This window comes from Gasterosteus aculeatus, chromosome 15, assembly GCF_964276395.1.
Source record: "Gasterosteus aculeatus chromosome 15, fGasAcu3.hap1.1, whole genome shotgun sequence".
Lineage (NCBI taxonomy): Eukaryota > Metazoa > Chordata > Actinopteri > Perciformes > Gasterosteidae > Gasterosteus > Gasterosteus aculeatus.
Window position 1 is genome coordinate 4,499,457 of NC_135703.1, and position 19,648 is coordinate 4,519,104.

At 48.3% G+C, this 19,648-nt stretch overlaps 1 protein-coding gene across 3 annotated transcripts in view; it reads right to left on the reverse strand.

Annotated features, from left to right (window-relative positions):
* The window catches only part of dlgap2a (discs, large (Drosophila) homolog-associated protein 2a), a 77,114-nt gene extending 65,717 nt beyond the window's left edge, over positions 1-11,397 (reverse strand). For 2 of the 3 annotated variants that reach the window (XM_078089497.1, XM_078089495.1), the window contains exon 1: positions 10,902-11,041. The gene's annotated coding sequence lies outside the window, so the exon portion shown is untranslated. Of the gene's footprint in view, positions 1-10,901 lie in introns of all 3 variants that reach the window. The other variant, XM_078089496.1, reaches the window with a different exon arrangement.
* Positions 11,398-19,648: the final 8,251 nt, after the last annotated feature.

Here is a 19,648-nt window from a genome sequence, read left to right on the forward strand (position 1 = left end):
GGAAATAATGGGTTTCAGAGCTCGCCGGTTAGGTGGCGTTCTGTCTGATAGGGGCTTCCTCGAGTGAGAGATGGAAGTCGGAATGGAGAGTATTAAAAGAGAGACAGAGGCAAACAAGAGACAAATGTATGGGTTCAGGAATGGAAATTGATGAATGTTAGTTTAAGCCAGAGATCCACCCAGTTATTCTGTATTCTTTGCTGAGAATTGTTTGAAATAAGAGACAACTAGAATAGAAAAACAGTCTCACATACTGAAATTCTCTAACATGATTTAGGACCTTCAATGACAGCAAAAGTATGGATCTGCATCAGCAGTGGGGCTCACGTTTAGCGCCTTGCACATCAATTTCACGGGGAGGAAGAGATAAAGAATGTTGGGTCTCATCTCCATTAGTCAGTCGTCCCTTTGGAGACAGCAGAGAGAGATTGATGGCTGCCCGCCGACAATAAACAGCTGGAACTCAGTCTTGAATTTACCAAGGATCAAAAGTCGAGTCACGACTGGGCTGGTCACGGAAAAAAAACAAAAAACACGCAGCGACACATTGGGACTATCGTCCGATTAACGAAGAAACCTCTGCGTCGACGTGCGAATCACAGTGACGTAGCTGTAGGGAACATCTCCACCCGACCCAACACTCGGTGGACGAGAGCGCTGCGCTTAGACCTCATTTGAATTTTACCCACAAATGCTGGTGATTTACGCTCTGTAAATAAAAGCCATCATCCTCCACTGGCGGTCGGTGGCCCGGGGTGATTTAATCGATGACGCGCACATCAACTCTCCCATATGGGGGAACTTGCCTGGGAGTTTTTTGTGTCGATCAGCATCTGGCCAACAAAATATGATTCCAATCAACACTGTAATGGCTTAAAGGCCTTGGATCAGCCCGGCAGGAGCCACCACGGCGACGGCAGGATTGGATGAACAGTTTCTGTGTGTGTGTGTGTGTGTGTGTGTGTGTGTAGCCATCGAGAATCATTGCATTTTTATGGGTGTGAACAAATCCAGCATTCTGATCAAGGATGTTTCTATTATAATAATTTAATGGTGTTTACCAGTGCACCCGACTAGACGACTTACACATGAATAATACAATAAAAACGGTTTTGTTGTGGGTGTAAATAATGCGCGCATTGGAACCTGTGGTGCAAATGAGGCGGGGATGATGGTGTGTGGGTTTTCACTGGTCTGCTATTAAATCCCAGATCCCTAAAGTAAAAACACAAGACCCTGCAGGCCGGTCACAAGCACACAAGAGTTAATAAATGGGGGGCCAAACGCGGCACCTGGAATGATGCCCAGCCCTTCGGTGGTAAGTGCCTAAACGGCAGATCAACAATGCAAAAGGACATGCTGGTGATGCAATCACAAACTCACAAAAGGTCTGTATTGGTCGAATTGGCTTCTATTCACTCGCAAACTCTTCATTATCTAGTGTGAAGCAGGTGACCATTATCATTTTAACAGGTTCCAAAACAATGCCTGAGTATTATAGAAAAGATGCAGCAGGCGCTAAATGCTCTTTTCTAAGAGCCCATTGGAGCCGTTGAGAGCTCGCGTCGTATGCCGGCTCACGGAGAAAAGCCCATCTGTACTGTGCATCTGTTCAGAACGTTGTGGAAGCTGACGAGACGATCCCCATTGTCCCCTGTTTGGCAGGCAGATGGAGAGTTGTCTCCGTCTCTAAGACGGGGACTGGGATCTGCCCGATTTGTCCCCAGTTGATCTTCCATGTGTGGGGAGGCCGACGTTCAGGGTGGCGTGATATAGAGGTGAGCTTCCGATTTCAACTTTCAAACTCAAATGCAGGATCTTGCCCTCATTGTTGTTGTTTAACCGTTCATTCCCAAGTTTAATACTTTAGCATTTTTTTACATGGGTACATCAGGTGAACGCCCCCCCCCCCCCAAAAAAAGATCACACTTAGTTAAAACCCTAAAAATCTGATGTAATCGTGCTTTTGAAAGAGTTGTGAAACCCCACTTTTCACTAAGATGTCTCTTCAGAGGTGTCATAATGTAATTGTTACAGCAACGTAATACACCTCTTTAACTTTATCAGCTGAACCTTTTTCATCCACTTGGTTAAAAGTCGTCTTTGAGGATTTGAGATCTTCAGAGCAGCAATCAGCGTTATTAAACAAACCTCAGAGATGGATATTCATTTCTCAGATGAGTGAATGCTTATCGCTTATCACATGAAAGCCACAAATTGGATCTGGTCGAGTATTTCTACCCCTGGTAGAAACAGAAGCTTCCCACCTAAGAGCTGCACAGCAGCAGTGTCACAGCAGCGACATGCAAACTGACAAGCAGTCACAAGCCTTTCTGAGCGATCTACCGGCCGTGTCCTGTGCAGCACAGTTAAGGCCCGGTCATATTGTACTGGAACAATGATTAATGACTCTCTGCAGGTGTTAACGCCAGACATGTGCTGCTCAGCGGGCATCGCAGCGGCACCACCTGGCCTCATGACCTGGCATCTTAGCTGGCAGCGGGTCTCTGGCTCGCCCTGCCACGGGTCAGCTGCGAGGAAGAGGAGGAGGAGGGGGAGGGGGCGGGGGCGGGTCGCGCGTGGCCCATCCGCACCGTTGGACCTGGAGATGAAGGATGTCGGATCGGCACCGCAGTCCACGGCGGAGGTGTCGCGTTTCCACTGAGCCCGCGGGGTGAAAGCATGAATTAGTGTGTTGACGGCTCACTTGTTGAGGCGTCCGTGTGTTTAAAAAGCACAGTTCCCACTGTCAGTGTGATTTACAGTGACATATATAGTTTTTATCTCCGTGGCATTGTAGCGATTCCCGTGTCAGAAATTGTTGGACGGCTTTCGTTTGGGACCACGTTCGCGCCACAGTCGTTGGATTACAATCTGGCAGTGTGTCGCCGACATTGTCACATTGATGATTTATCTGAGGCTATTAATAGGCGCTGTGGGGGCGTGGGTGTAATTGCATTCTCGTGATGACTGACTGTGCAACGCGGTGAGCAATACAAGAAGATGGCAGCGAAGTGACTCATGTGTAGCCACTGTAGCTCACGGCTGAAGTATTTGGTCACTTCAGAGAAAAGAATCTTCAACAACACTCGATCTCTGCGTTGCCCGATATCAAAGACCTCCTCTAAAAAAAGGTTGAAAACAAGTGGAGTCATCTGAGTCTTCGGCTCTAAACAAAAGTCAACTATAACAAGCTGCACACTAAGATGAACACAGTGGGCTTTTTTGGGGGGGGGGGGGGGGGGGGGGGGTTACGCAACTGTTTGCATCTGCTGTACTTTCTGCTGCAGTTGAAAAACGATGCCGACTGCATCTGTAATTTGTCACAGTTACATTTCACCAAATAATTTCCAGGGTCCTGGATGGAAAGCTCTGCAAATGACTCCCATTACGTGTGTTTTGAGTGCGGCAAAGGCACCGGCTAGGATTTTGCCAACTGCAAGCAAATAGCAATTTGGCTAGCTACAAATGACAAGCAGGAGGCTGTTGAGCATGCAAAATGACGTGTGTCTCCCACGGGGACAAAGTGTGAGAGGCTTTTCTCCGGGCTCCTGGGACCTACACTGCAACGTGCAAAGCGCAGACCTTTAACACGATCCGACCAATTAACAAGGTCGGAAAAGTTAGTTGAAAGCTGCCATCAACTACTCACACAAGATGGCACATTACCAATTGAAAAGAGTAATTTGCTTTGGACCAGCTCCTTCATCGTTGTCTCATGAGAGACCAGCCTACGACTCACAGGCTACACGGGTAGATTAGCCCCAGAAAGTCCCAAACCGAACCAAATCCAGTGATTCCTGAATGTAGTCTGCCACTGACTTAGCTTTGGCAGCTTAGACAGCGTACGAATGAACACGCCACGCCGAGCCAACCAGGCCCAGTCTCTCTGCCAAGCCGTTATTTAACTCTCAGTCATCGGCGGTAATCTGTTGTTGTAGCAACATCACACACAACTTGGATGCTTAACGCGTTACTTTCCGAGCTACAAAAAGAATAAAAGGGTTTAATAATGTTAAACTGATGTAAACAAAGACGGCTAGTGGACAATGCAGATCGCCTGCAGGCCTTTAACCTCACCACACTAGAGCGGTATCATGTGAAACACCACTCTATTTTTGGAACGGGTCAGTGCATCGGGCTCGGCCTCGGCCGGCTACTGGGACCGCAGCAGAGTTTACGTAAGCAGTCGATGCTGGCTTTTTATCAACAGCCCTAATGTGTTTTGGGAAGTATTCCAAATGAATGATGCAAAAAAAATAAATGGCCTATTTTATGACATCATCAGCCTAAAAATGTAGAAATCCGGGGAACATAATTCTCACTCTGAAGAAGGAGATTCCTCTAATATAACTCACTATATATAAAATGTCAGCGGCTGCCAGTCCGCCCATTAGGAGTGTGGGGCAAGCAGGAAGACTTTGGTAACGAAAAACTTTTACTTTCAAAGAGTAATTGCCCAAAACATAAAGTGTTAAAACACATCGTAGAACCACAGAACCTGTTCTCATTAGCGAGCGAACGGTCCTCAGATGGTCTCCGTTGCACCGGCTTTTTAAGGCAGGCACTGAGAGAATACATTAACACCATTTAGCGGATGCCGATTGGTTCGTTTGTGTGGTTTGCTGCCCGGCGCTTTCAAAACTGCACGCTCTCTGTACATGAACCCGTCCCTGTGATTAAACCTGAAACCGGGCAGAGGGAGAGAGAGGCTTTCTAAAAGAAGTCGCAGCAGTACATTCACACTGCATTCGTTGAGGACGTCCAAGGCGAGATCTAACTTTGCCTGTGCTCATACTGCAGAAAAGGTAAAAAGGGAAAGAGAGTTTTCAGGACGCCGATGTGGGCGAGCGAGACAGACAGTGAGCACAGAGCAAAGAGGACGGATGCAAAAGTTCCTCCTGCTTGCCTCCCGGCCGTCGTGCAGTAAATCTTATTTTTTATTCATAGTTGGCTTTAAAATCTGCACACTGACAAGCTTGTGTCCATGAACCGATGAATACAGACAAGTCTCCCTCCCAAAGACGGTTATCACCCCCGATGAAAGACGCTGGATCCGAATCAGTCGCTAAAATCTTTCTTGTCGTTATCTTTAACTCGTAAATGTTTGTCTGCTTTTTTCAAAAGTTGCTGTTACTCAATAAACTATTACTATTGAAGGTTCAATCCTATGGTATTTTCTCCGGGCCTGTGCAGTCTCTTCTCTGACCGTCCTCCCTTGGCTACTCGCCTGGAGGGAGCACAGTGGGGTCCGCGGCACGTCGGAGGTCACGACTATCCGTCGAAGATCTAAGCGTCTCCGTAAGGAGGCAGGAGTCCGAGATATGATGGAGAGGGCTGCACATTTCAAAGCTAAGGCGATGGATTGAAAAGTCTGACAAAAACCTCAGACTGGCATGTAAGGCAATCGTTGCATCAATTTGCACCCTTGATGGAATTGCTATTTGGAAGGACCGGACGGAGGCAGGATTTCCACATCTGTATATTTTCAACTGTGTTCAGTTAGAAGTCATTCTATTTAGAGCTACTCCGCAGCGCCTCCGACTCAAACCAAAGTGCCTTGAAAACCCAATGTGCCATTAGTAATGCATTTACAGCATTTTAATGGAAATTAGAAATGAACTGTGCCCAATTGTGACACCTGCTGACCGAGAGCAACAACGCAACCGATGAGAGTCCCGGAGCATTTCCGCGTGTGCGTACATGTTGACACCTGGAGGTCTGGTTAAAGTGCTGATATCGTAGCTCCCTGAGCATCCGGCAGGCAAAAGGGGTGATTCACCTTCATTTTCATGTTTTTAGCCCGTACACGCCATCTGATGCAGAAAGTTATACAACTGGTAAGTTCATTATTATTTTTTAAATGAATGATTCATGCTGAGTCACTAATTTGTCCTGTTTAACATACATCGCCTTTTTGTCTGTGCACTTTTCAGCAATCTAAAAAATATCATCATTACTAAACCCCCCACATGTGTGATGATAATAATAATAATAATAATGAATGTGGCGTCGTGCTGTGGGAATTGGCTCGAGGTAATGCAGCGAGAAGCCCCTGAGCGTCGCTTGCAGGGATCAATCTGACGGCGCGATAATGAGCTGCACCGTTGCGGCATCCCTCCGCCCACACGCTCGCCCTGAAAGTACGTAATGTAGTCATCCGTGTCCATTGTATAGCAGTGTGTGATCTACCTGTGTGTGTGTGTGTGTGTGTGTGTTTCCCTCTCGTCTCCATCATTCCTTCCACTCCTTGTCATCCTTGCCCCTCTCTCTTTTCATTCATTCTCTCCATCCCTCCCACCTTGTTTTCATCTCTTTCTTCTTGCCTCTCCCACTCGCTCTCGGGCACACAAACATACGCATGCACCCATCTATCCGCCCACTCTTTGCATTTGGCACGGGCGAGGTCGCCGACAAACAGCACAGTTTGGCGTGGGGTTATGCAAAGGAATACATGAAAAATAAAAAATACAAGAATCGGTGCAGCACCACTGCCTAATGGTGTCTCCATGGCAACTAAGGGAGCAGGGCCCTGCGACGCGGTGGCAAACAAACACGGGATTCGAAACCGTAGCAAATAAATTACCGTTGTGTGTTGTTTGGATTAGGTAAATTAAAAAACAACATGCACATTTGTTCACATTCAACGTACTGGGTATCACTTTACTATCAGTGCATAGCATTTATTATGGAGACTTGTGAGCTTGTGCTCGTAAACAATCGTGTTTTAAAAAACTTTTAAACTCTAGTTTTCCCCCTTTGTTTCCAGCGACCGAGATGTGTGTTCGGCAACATAATTCCATCAAATGGAAATATCAATGATCTTTTAGGACACTTTGGGATCTCCACTAGAACAAGAATGTGGTTATATATTATATATAAGTTTTCAGTAATGACCGACCCCAAAAAGTTGTCCAGGCTCAAACAGAGCGGAAATTCTGAAATATCAAGACCGTTTTTGACAGGAGAAGTCGCGTCAGCAAGTCACAGTTATCATCAGTCTCTGGACCAACAAGAAGTAGAGCGGCGTTTTGGTGAACCCCCAAAGAAAACGGGTCAATAAAACGTTGATTTCCAATAAACATTTAATGAGAAAAGGGTCCACTAACCTTAACAAAGTAGTGATTTTAGTGAAAACCAAGATGTTAAACAACTCATGGCTGTAATCCAATTCAATTCACAGTCTTTCCTTAAACCTATTTTACGCAACCATATTGCAGAAAAAAAATGCAATTCCACACATACACACACGCCAAATACACAACAGCACCGGGCAGTGTGCCAGATGGATGGCATGAAGGTGTGTCAGCAAACTGCTGGTGGAGCTGAAGCTCACTCAGGTGTGACTTAAGGGAAGAGAGCCTGAGCGTGGAAGGCGGGATTCGGTCCCAGTGGAGTGAGGAGACTTTTGGCTTTAATGCTTCACCTGTGGCTCAGAGGCTGAGCTCTGCCGCCGGTCTCAGGCTGCTGTGCAACCCGTTCACAGCCGGTGAGCGAGGGGGGGTAAACAAAACAAAGGGTGAAGTAGGGAGAAAGAGGGAGAAAGCGGCACGAGAGCGGGAGATCAGAGGGATGCTGACAATGGAGAGCTTTCTTCTCTCGGTTTTTACCGGGGTTCAGTTCAAGATCCTCCACACCGGGAGAGAGGTATGATCCAAAGAGCCGACTGAGGCGTCCCACATGTCAGCTCGGGTGTGTGTGTGTGTGTGTGTGTGCATCCCAGCAGAGCGATTGTGCACCTAAAGCTGTTCACGCCTCACACAAACACACACCAACGCACACTCGTTACAAGCTGACACATCTCGCACCACCAGGCGGATCATGGTGGGCCGACCAATGTCCCGCTCCGGAGCGCCTGACTAGATTCGAAAAGCCAGGCCCGCCGTCCCACAACAGCTTTGATTCCATCCCGCGAAGGTGTAGCGCCACCCCCCCCAACCCGCCTCACCCACCCCCGTCTCTAAATAAATGCTTTCCTCTACCTTTAATCCACTTCAGCGGCTGAAACAGCGATCCATGACAAATTAAACTCGTCCAAACTAAGCTGTCAGCCATTTTCCAGCTCGTTCCCCACTCCATTGCGCTCGGACACAGTGCTCTGCGACGAGGTTCTCTGGAGGCCGCGTCGCGGCGGAGCCTCTCCCTGCACCGTCTGCTGCCGTTCTTCAGAGACACGTCCCTGGCGTTCCGCTAGGTGGTCCCTCTCGGATGGCAACGGCGTGTTTTCTTAAACTGTTCAAATCAACACGAGTGGTCCGCGGACCATGAAATAGTTGCTCTGCAAACATGATTCGTTGGCGTATCCGACCTGGGTTCTCAAAAAGAACAGTAATCTTTTACGGAAGCCCAGTTTTCCTTTTACTCGCTTGAAGATGTGTAACTCCCGGGCCGCCTGCACAAATCTAATTAATTGCTCCATGTCACATCATGGATTTTTCTGTTATACTCTTCGTTCATGTAAAAGCGTGTAGTGGCACCGCGATGTGCTGGCGGCAGAATTCCGTGCGCGGTCTCACAGCCACGTGTCAAGGAGCACAGGGTTGATTGGCTTGTTTCCTTCCAGATTTGTTTGGGGCTGGCGGGCTGTTTTCGTTGTTCGCCAGCTTCAGTGTGTGAACGTCAATGACTGTTGACGTCCTTTGTCCCACGCTGCCTGCGCTCACAACTCGTCTCCGTCGGGGGGGGGGTTTCCGATCGCTGATGTGCGTACGTTAATTCGCCGCTCGTGAGGATCCACCGATTCCGTTAGAAGCACGCGGGCAGAAACGCAACCACCATGTTGTGTGGTCACGGCTTTCATGCACCCAGGCCTCAAGGGAAACTAAACGTGACACGCGGACACACACACGCAGCCCATGTTAATCATTTTAGGCACGCTGTTTTGTGCGATCAAACTCAGCAGCCACTCAGGAGCCATTTATCTTGCTTGAAAGTGAAGTGTGACAGGATCATTTTCAAAAGGGACAACAGCTGTATCTGTCTCACTCTGGCTTCAACCTTGATTCGCCGTCATGCTGCTGAGAGACGCAAACCCAACACAGCAGGTGTGTGACGCGACAATCTAAACCCTGTCATTGTCGGCCGGGTTTAACTTATACCGTATGCCCAGATTGAAGTTCAATGCTCCATTACGACTGATCAGCGCTGAGCTCGTACAACAAACGGACAGGGCCCTGAAAAGTGCAGGAATTAGTCCTGATCCTTCGGCAAATGGCCCAACTGCAAAGTGCTCAGTCATGCGCGTGAAGGCGATGCCGGCATCCCCGGCTTGCGTTTGAATTAATCAGGGCCGATGCTGAGGAACATGGATTGAAATTCACGGCACTTGGTGCTTTGCCTCTAGCCCCCTTGATTGTATTTCACTAACGCCATTGGTAAGTCTTGCCTATATACGGTATATGCATGCTAACATGAAGGTGGCCGAATAAGCATTTGCATTAAGTGGGAGGATGCACAGCTACGTGACATAGTACGCTTCGACGCGGCCGGGATCTCAAAGAGACGATTGCTTTGCCTTTGAATCAGGGTTTCCCTTTGGCTGCATGTATGATGCAGTTAAATGGTGCACCGTGCAGGAGGCATGCATTGAGAAGCACTGTAAGGCGAACCCCCCCCTCGGGACGGACGGATAAAACGCAGGAAACCTCTGGGGGATTCGTTACCGTTACGTTCTGAAGATGTCCGTCGCTAAAGAACTGGAGATCCCGCTCATCACTGGTGAGGCGGTCGCTCAAGTCACGGCGGTAATAACAAGACGTCCGACACACGGACGGCCGCAGGTTGCTTTGAACCACAAGCATCTGTTCAAACAACAGAGGCTGATGCAGGAGGAGCCCCTCCACACAGCTTTGGTGGAGGAGGGTCTCTCTGCAGTGCAGCAGCGGACGTGGACGTCCAGAGCATCTCCTCTCTCGGGCTGCGGTGGCTCCGCGTGCTGTAAAAAAAAAAACTAAACTTGGGAACCCAGGTAGTGAGTCGTCACCAGGTCACCTGACGCCAGCCGGGGCCTGCAGGAGAGGACGCCGCGCTGGAGACGAGTGTTTCCCAAAAGTAAGTGTGTGCTGCCGCGCCGACGTCACAGCAGAGGGCTGAGAGGCAGTTGGCGGCGTTGAAAGGGAGATGCACGCACACAGACACACACACACACACACTCACACACACACACACACACACAGACACACAGACAGTGCAAACCCGCGTGCAGGCACACATGCCCTTTCTCCCACGCACTAAAATCAGTTCATTCAGAAAACAAAGCACGAGCCGCACACTTGGAGCTCAACCCTGCGTAAGAGTTAACATTAGACGCATGCATCCGCCCACACAGTCGCATATATGCGCTCACACACGCACACACACACACACACACACACACAGAGAGTGCAGTGTGCCGTCCTATAATCTCTGTCTTATCATCTGTACTGCACTGCACTCAGTGCGTTTACAGGGTTTCCCTCGTGAAAACAAATATATTGATGCACTTTGTTTTAACCCCCTCCCCAAAAAAGAAACACACTAATAGAAGCACTACAAACGCTCCCCAACAACTGACACACAATCGGATTTCGGATGACAGAGTGTGCAACGTCAAAATGACATACGGTAAATCCTACCTCGGCATTTAGAAAGAAAACCATTGCAAGTTGCTGCAGCAAGTCCAAATGTGTTGCCGACGTCTTTGGCAAACACGATGGAAGCTTAGCGAGCCCAAGTGGTCTATTAGGAAGCACAGATCCGCACACAGTCACACACTCTCTGCCATACGGTGACCATTGGACCTGTTTACGCACAACTTCTTCCAAAAGATACCACCACCCCCCCCCTCCTTAGAACATGTCTACCCCCCCACCTCAGGGATAAACGACGCAACACGTCAAACGCAGAATCAAAAGAAAACTCACCTGGCACAGAGTCTAACAGCAGGAGGTGTCTGAGGGCGCGAGCTTCTCTGTCACCCGGAGACAGAAGAACGCCACACAGTCATGTGTGCGAGAGGTTGTTGGATCAAACACTTGCCCGGCTCTTCTCCTGCTCACCCCCCCCCCCCCCCCCCCCCCCCCCCCCTAACCCCCCTCCCCACCTCTCTCTCTCACTCTTTCTCTCCCCTATGACTTAACCCTCATCCAGACCCTCTGACGACGGCAAGAGGAACAAGGGGCTTGGTGGGGGTGGAGGGGGGAAAGCACAGTGAGACGCCTCAGATGTCCTCCGCCGAGACGAGTTGCGAGCGCACGGCGAGCACCATCCACTGCAGCAGAGCGGAGGAGCGTGCAGCGAGAGAGGGAGAGGAGGAGAGGAGAGGAGGAACGGGCATCTGATGCGCTGCTGGTTCCAAGAGCACGGCTGGAGGGAAAACACGGGACTGGAGTCCGGATCCCGGACCGCTCCAGCTACAGCGGAGCGTTTACGCCAACAGATGGAGAGTTATGGGAGAGAGAGAGAGAGAGAGAGAGAGAGAGAGAGGGGAGAGCAAGAGAGAAACAGTAAGTGAGAAGCTGTTTTGTTTTTTTCCCACAGAGCACCATGCCGGGTATCTCAGTGCCTCCCTGTCTTGTCTTGCAGGACTTTGAATATTTGTCCCCGGTCCTGCACGCTCACGCGCCGTTCTCCAGATTCCTCCGGCTCCTTATCTAGGGTCGCCTTGGATAACCCACAACAACTCACATCACATCAAGGGCCAACAGGGAGAAGTCGTTTTTCTTCTTCCACACCGACGCCATCATCAACACTGACACTGTCTTGTTATTTCTCCCCCCCCTTACACAAGGTCTGCCTTTCCTGCTCCTTGTGCTGTCTCGGTCTACAGGGACGTGTGACACAGTGCAAACAGAGCATGTGTTTCGCAAAAATGCACACGAAAGAGACATATAGATTTTTCTTTTTAAATGAGCTGGTGCAGACTGAGTGCACTGATGGTACATTGAAGTTACATAACCGGCCACATCATGCACGCCAGGCAGACAAGCGTTACGCATATTCAAAGGCACGCACCATTTTAAACGTGGGTACACTCCGACAATGTGGCACTTTTAGATACCTATCAATCTCTCTTACGAGGGCGAATGGACCACCTGGCTGGAGTGCCTCTTGCTTGCTGCGACAGGGGAACAGGCTTTTAGTCGCAGTCCTTCGGCCCGGGAAGGGCTCAAGGTCGCTTGGCAGAGCTGCCCGCCAGCGGCCTAAATCCTTCGATGATTAACAGTGGCAGACAGGATGGAGCAGCTGTCAATCCAGATCTACAGTGTCGGCCGAGAGAGCTGTGCCAGCCGAACGCCGCACGTCCCAACGCCGCTCCACCAGGTACACAGCAGGGGGGGGGATTTATGAGCACGCTGAAAAAAAAAACTCATTCCCCCAATTCACCCGATAGATAGATGGGCACATGTACAATACGGTTATTGTTCCCTCCCTCGCTTCTCTCACAGAAATGAAAGAGGACAGAGGATGAGGGCGGATGGGCCGTCTGGGTTTATAATGAAGGCCGTGTTTACATCAGCTCGGTCTGATAGGAGGATACCTGATGGAATAGTATTTTTTATCATTTGATTTAAATCAAATGTCAACTCAGTTTTACATAATGTTGCAGTTTTTCTCATTGGTCTATATTAGGCCTGCATTGCTATCCCGTTCACTTTTACTCTGGGTATTTCATTTTAAAGAATCAAAGGGATAAATACATTTTTTTAATGTTGCAAACATAGAAGGAACGCCATAGAATGGCCACAGTCTCAAACACCCCCAAAAAAGACCTCTTCTGTTGTCAGAATTGGATCCGGTAGGGGGGGGGAAGTCTTTGAAAGCCCCTCGGCCAGAGGAAGGATATGAGCACAAAGTGATGATGACCTACATCACATGTGTTCTTTCATGCCAACACCTGCAGCCAAAGCTCGAAGAAGGAAGAGGAAGATTGCTGCCCATGTTCCCATGTTGGCGTGTGTGTCCAACCGCAAAGTTATTTCCTTTGGTATGTTTAAATGTGTCAAAATCAGTTGTGATGTTATTGTTGAATTGTTTTAGGGCTCTGCATAATACCCCAGTAACGTCCCACGGAACATTGAAGGCTTCGGTTGCTGTTTTTACCATTTAACCATAGTGATAAAATACTAAACAGCAGCAAACTCTTCTAAGGAACTGGCTAACAAGTTATTAGCAAACAGTTCCAGTACACATGTTTACTTCTGCCTGATAGAATACACAATTTTCTGGGGTGCTTTTGGTTTATCTCGGGTGTTATCAGGCTTTGCGCTCCCCGTGTCCTGACGTTCGTGTCGGGTGTTTCCCGGTCAGTTGCCGGAAGAGTTGGAAGGACCTTCCTCAAATCTCATCCCACAAAAATATTCATTTCACGGGTCGCTGTCGAGCAGATATGCGCGCGGGGAAAGGCATTAAGCAGGATCCCCTATTCAGACTGGAAACAGCGACGTGGGGCTGTGCCAAAGAATTCCGCCTGCCGCTGTTCCCGGGTTCGTCCTTGTCGTGAGGTCGCAGCCGCGGCTAACTATTCATTCCAGTCATTCAGGATTAACGACGTGCGAAGGAGACCTGCCCCGCTTGTCTTGTTGTGTTGATGTGGTCTTAACAGTGTGTCAGTGCGTTCACCCTTTGGAGACGAGCAGACCCCAATTGAGGCCCAAACAAGTCAGAACCAGGTCAGAACCAGAACCATATTATTAGTTATTACACGTTTTATCATGGGTTTGCCATTTTCGGAGCAGAGGCTAAAAGGGGCTGGTCTCAATGTTCATGCCACGCCCCAACAGGTTGGGTGTGTCACGCGATGGAGCGACGGGAGCTTATTTTAAAACACATCAGCCTCACAAGAATTGCAAAAAATTGGTCTACAACCACAAACTAACAGACCCGGGTGATGCCGTATGTATCTATGATATAATTATATATCGTTTCGCGAGGCCGAGCGGTACTCCCGAGGGGACTTTGACGCGTGAACCCAGTCAAAGCTCTTGATGTTCGTGGATTCACCTCTCAGCGTTCACCGAGACGGTCGCAAATGTCATTCCTCCATGAACCGCGATCCGTTAACCTGCGCAGACAGTAAGCGGTACCCTGACGCACTGCTACCTATCCGTGGCAGCATTGTGCGTCGCCTGCACCAAACTACTTTGGCATTAAATACATCTGAGAGGAAATATCTCAGTCCATCAGACAAATCAAATCCAGAGTTAATTCAATACTGCGTCCGTATTCCAGGCATATCTGGCTCTGCTTGCTGCCGGGATAATGGCTCCCCCGAGTTTATCTGCTTTTTCTCTGATCTCATTTGTGGCGCAGGTTTTGTGTGTGCTTTTTGTAAACGGCGTGCGTTGTATAACCCACTGCTAAACAACGCCGTAGCTGCTCAAGGTGATAGCGAACAGCGTCCGAGGATTCAAGGATGTTTCCCGCCATGCGCGCTCATACTGTACAAGGGTGATGTGTAACCGCAGATGTGTTTCCCCCCCCCCCCCCCCGCTCCGTACCCCCACCCTGACTGGGTCCACGCTGGGTTTGATCAATGGCGCCCGGTCGGGCCTTTAGGGGAAGCAATGTGCCGAGCGCGCCTCGGCGCTCTGTACGCAGTTTAGGAAAGCACAAGAAATGACTCTGAGCAGGTGGTTACTTGGCTGAATTAAGCGGCGTGATGGATTTTCCTCCACGGTAATAACACACCCAGCTAAGACAAATGTGTGAGCGGAAAGCCCTCCGACTGCGAGAGCGCGATAAAGAGGCAAAACGCACACATGCAAACACAAACACACACAGACGCGCTTGTGATGTGCCCAGGAAACCTCCTGGTGGAAACTAATGGCTGAGAACTTTTGATGGAACCGTTTTCTTATTCCTTTAATCCTGCTTATGCCTTTCAGTCTATCCCCTCGCAAGGACAGTTTATTTAGTGTGAGTGCTGCAACTCTCGGGTCTGCTTCAGTCTGTTCGGAGTGTGTGACACTTGGCGCCGTTTTTCCCCACTTCTGACAGCTGACCGATGAGATTGTGTTTGATCCTAAAAACAGAAAGCTTGACAAATCCAATCAGTGAACCCGGTGTTTCTTACCACCTTTAAGCTACTGCCGGATTTGACAAAACTGAACTGAAGCAGATAAAACCTTCTGCTGCCCCTTTGACCGTTGCCTTTACCTGTGACATATCTAATCGTTTAATTATTCATATTCATAAGTGTCTTTCTCTCGTCTGCTCTTTAAAAGGAGCTGTGTCGTGTACATTAGTGGAGCAGCAAACAACCATTTGCTATATAGATAGAGGTGTTATATGGGATATATAGATGCATGGGGGAGAAAGGTTTACGTGAGCAGGGAAGAGAAGCCGCTCTTCTTCTGTGTGTGCGCTAAACAATAATCCCCAAAACAATAATCCCATCCAGTATCTCACGGCAGTTTTTATCCACTGCTAATTTCCAATAATTCCTCGTACGGCGGTACCAGCACTGACTGGCTGATTCACAGAACAAACTGACATTTTGCGCCGTTAACCCAACACAGCAAGCGGGAGGAATAAAACATGTATGATCAGGACAGCATGTGATGTCCCGATCGGAGCCGGTTCCTCGTGCTGTTTGGGATGAGCTCGGCTAAGCGATGTGTTTGCCCGTTCAGAGCGCTGACTCAGCAGGCTGCGGCCCGGTAGAAAGCCGACCTTCAGCACTTCCTCTAAATCATTAGTTCTTTAAAACACTGCGCTGGGGGTTGAATGTTTACGGCCAGGAGACATCAGAGGTGTAAATCAGGTGGTGGGGGGCGGGGGGGGGGGGGGGGGGGGGTTGTGGAGGGTGTGGGGTGGAGGGGATTATCGCAAATATGATAAACGCAACGTGTTCTTCATCCGGAGGCCTCATTATTCCCCCGCTGATGTGTAGTCGCAGCACCGACGCTGTGTTTTGTCTTTCTCAATTTAATGGTTCAATAAAAAACCCAAATGGTGTCTTTGACTGAGACATGCACAGACTAAAGTATGACCACTTAGGTTGTCCCAGTGCCCTCTAGGTTACGGCTTGAAAGAGCAACACACGATCATTTGAAATACACGGTTATCATTCTGGTCTGGAACAAAAATCTTTCAGCTTGCCTGCATTTGGTTTGACATTTGACAAAATGGACCTGAGTTTGTCTTGTTTTCTACTACAGTCAAGACTTATTCTGTGAGTTCTTCCTGAAGGCCACACGCTCTTCTCTTGCTTGTTCATGTCCGGTTGAGGTCAACACAAACACGCACAAGAAGCACAAGAACCACAAAGTCCCCAATTCAGATCGGTCGGCCTCCATTCTTGTAATTCCCCTTCTCCCTCACCCCTCGTGTCCTGCCATCTCTGTGCTGGTTGATCCTTTGTAGAATGCGGTTTATATATAAAACCCTTTTCATGACACTGGGAAGCAACACAGCAAACCCACGCAGCGAAGCCGAGGGCATATTCAACTCCTTCAAACCCTCACAAGGCCACTTTGTCATCTGCAAGTCCGGAGTCCTGAAAGGTGCGTTCTCGATGACGCAGTATCAGCAATTACTTCTTACTGATCCCGCCGCGCAAACCTTGTGAAAGGACGCGGGTAATGGTGACAGAAATTCTGTCAGGAGGTGCTCGGAAAGGGTGACGGATAGAAAAAAAAAAATCTCACACCGCAGAAAGTGGAAAGAGAAAAGGGAAATGAGACGCATTAGAGGATGAGCTATGGCGATTATTGCAATTATTGCTCTTCCACCAGTCTTTTTAAAGAGACCGTCATTCTTTTTAAAGACTACACAAGTGTTATTTACCACGGAAACAGAGCCGGAGCCGCTGGACATCCTCCGACTAGATACAAGGTGAATATTGCACACCCTGAAAAAGGCAAGTGAGCGACTTCAATGCCTACATTGGAACTATGAAGGCCGCCAGTTGATAGGTCAGGAACTGGCTTATGATCGCATGGTTTGTGAGCACAAGACAAAGCTTTCAGACCTGATATGGGAGAACGAGGGTTTGTCTCTGAAGCTCAGCGAGACCATAGAACAACTCGTTGTCAAAAGTGCTGAAACTCATGGTGAACAACGAGACCTGGCAGCAGAAATATGATGATCTGGAGGAAAAGACATTCAAAGAACTGGATTACCAGCAACAGTCCTTGGAGTCTAAAGTAACAGGGTTAAACTCCACCAACGTTTCTCTTCAAGAGGAGCTGGCTGCTTTACAAAAGAGCCAAGAGGAGACCCACCACGAGGTGGTCTCTACCAGCGATTTCACTGAGTTGTGCCTGATCTCAAAGATCCGACAGATGGAGGATACCATCGCCAAGGGAGATCAGATCCTTATCACTAGGATCAAAAATTTAGAGGATGACAAAAAAGTCCTTGAGAACTGCCTCGACTTAAAAAAAAAAAAAGAAGAGGCCTTTTTGGGAGACGGATGCAAGACCGGCAGACGGAGATGGACAAAACGAGGCGCATTCCATCCTAACATCCATCTACCCCGTCCCCCCGCCTCCTCATTCGTTGGTAAATATCATTGCCTGGTAAGTGTTTTTTTCCAACTTTATTGACTGGAAAGTAGCACAGCACAGCCTCTGAGGAATGTGTCTTTTTCATATCTTCTTCGGCTAATGTGAGGCTGCAGATGAAGATGAGGGGATTTCTGTATTTGCGCATATACGCTGGACCTGGTCATTTGGTCGTATTGTATTATCTAGCATGAGGTCGACACATATGTCCCTCTTATAATATTATATAACATAATACCATATACAGTTTTCCCTACCATTATATCCCCCGGCGCGCCCCACGCCACCCTCCTAGAACTAATATCATAAAATAGCATTGTATTCCATATTTGGCACGGAGGTGTTTTTTACCCATCCCCCACCGTCCAACAATTCAAACATGAATTAAGAACCCTTTAATATCCCAAAGAACCATATGAAAAACATGTAGAACCATCTAATAGAAAAACACTTCCTTCTAAAGAACCATTTAAGAACCTTATCTGTGTGTGGGCTCGTGCTGTGCACCACCGCGTGGATTGTAACGAGACTGAACTATCGCATTCAGATGGGAAGAGTAGTGAGCTCAAGTCGGAGAAATGAAGAGGTCTGAATAATTGCAACAAGCCTTTAATACCAAACTGAACAGATGAAATAAAGTAAATGATTTAGGCAGTGATTTTCAAAGCCCAAGGGACAAAATTATAATTTTCTGCCGTTACGAAGCAGCACAGAACGGGAGAGTTTGGTGGATGAAATCTGATGAAATTATGAGATGTATTTCTGTACCTGACTGGATCAATGTATATTGTATATATCAGAGTTGTTATGTTATAAAACCACTGCAACGCCACGTACTGTATGATGGAGGTGAAACGCTGCGAGAGCTATATTTAAAATCATAAACAAATACGATTTTACAAAACAAAATGATTCAATCTATTTGAATGAATGGAAATATTTTTGTATTGTTTCCCGCTTTCAATAAGGATCCCTCATCAGAGCAGCCGTGATCTTCCGGTAATTAGCGCGGGCCCATGTCTCATTTCACAGGCCCTCTTGCGGAAAATTGTGCCTCCACATGTGCAACCCTGCATCTGCTGCTGCGACACAAAGACAGATTCGGGGTCATCTGTTGATGTTTACCGAGCAAACTCGTTAAATTAGCTTGACCCACTGCGGCGGAACCATGCACACGTGTGGGTTCTCTACCCCCCCCCCTCCCAGTGCCATTTGAGAGAGAAACACGCTCAAGACGCCAGCTGGCCCGACCGCCACAGAGGAATAGACGCACAAACACACGTGTTACCCCATGAGCCGGATTACTGTCGACGCGACGTGTATCTGCGTGTTTGCGCCCGTGATTAATTCTACGGGATGGAAACACAACATTCAGCACAATGGCGCCCCGCACTGATCGCCACATCCATCCGTTTCCAGAGATAAATGGGGGCTGAGGACGCTGCTGGTAACCCTCTTAGTGTTCCTGGTCTGAGCTGCATAATCCCGTGCTCTAACATGCAGACAACACCCGTCCCTGTATCATCACGGCAGATCTCGTGTATATTTGCCCGACTTATCGCATATTACCAGCAGCACGGCACACGCTGATACGAGGATTGGGCTGGTTCCCATGTAACAGCAGGTCATCTGATCCCCATCCCCGCGGGAGCTCGGACTCTGCAAATGCACAGCGGTGGAGTCGAAGATGAGGTCGAAGTTCACCCCCTTCAGTAGCGGGCACCAGTTTAGACACAGCGTGGTAGAGCGTGACACAGAAATAAAGCGCCGGCAAATGCGTGCTAAAAAAAGATTAAACGAAACAGACATGTTTTTAATAAAACCGAGTTCAGCCATCAGTTGATTTTGAACAGTATTTAATGGGACGATTAAAACTGCAAACTCATGTTGCAGCAGACTTTTGTGCAGCTCGTTCATCCTTACAGAAGCACAAGAGAACATACTAAGTTTTGATTATATTCTGATACTGATTCTTAACGTCAATTGCTGTCTGGATTTAAAGGAATGCTTTAAAAATAAATGACCTACTGCTTTAAGAAACAGTCCAGCCAGCTCTACATCTGGACAATTAAGAGTGAATACAGATCCATCGTAGCCAACGGCTTATTTACTGTGATCAGAGTGATGGAGTAGTTATTTTCTACATTAAATATACAATTGCC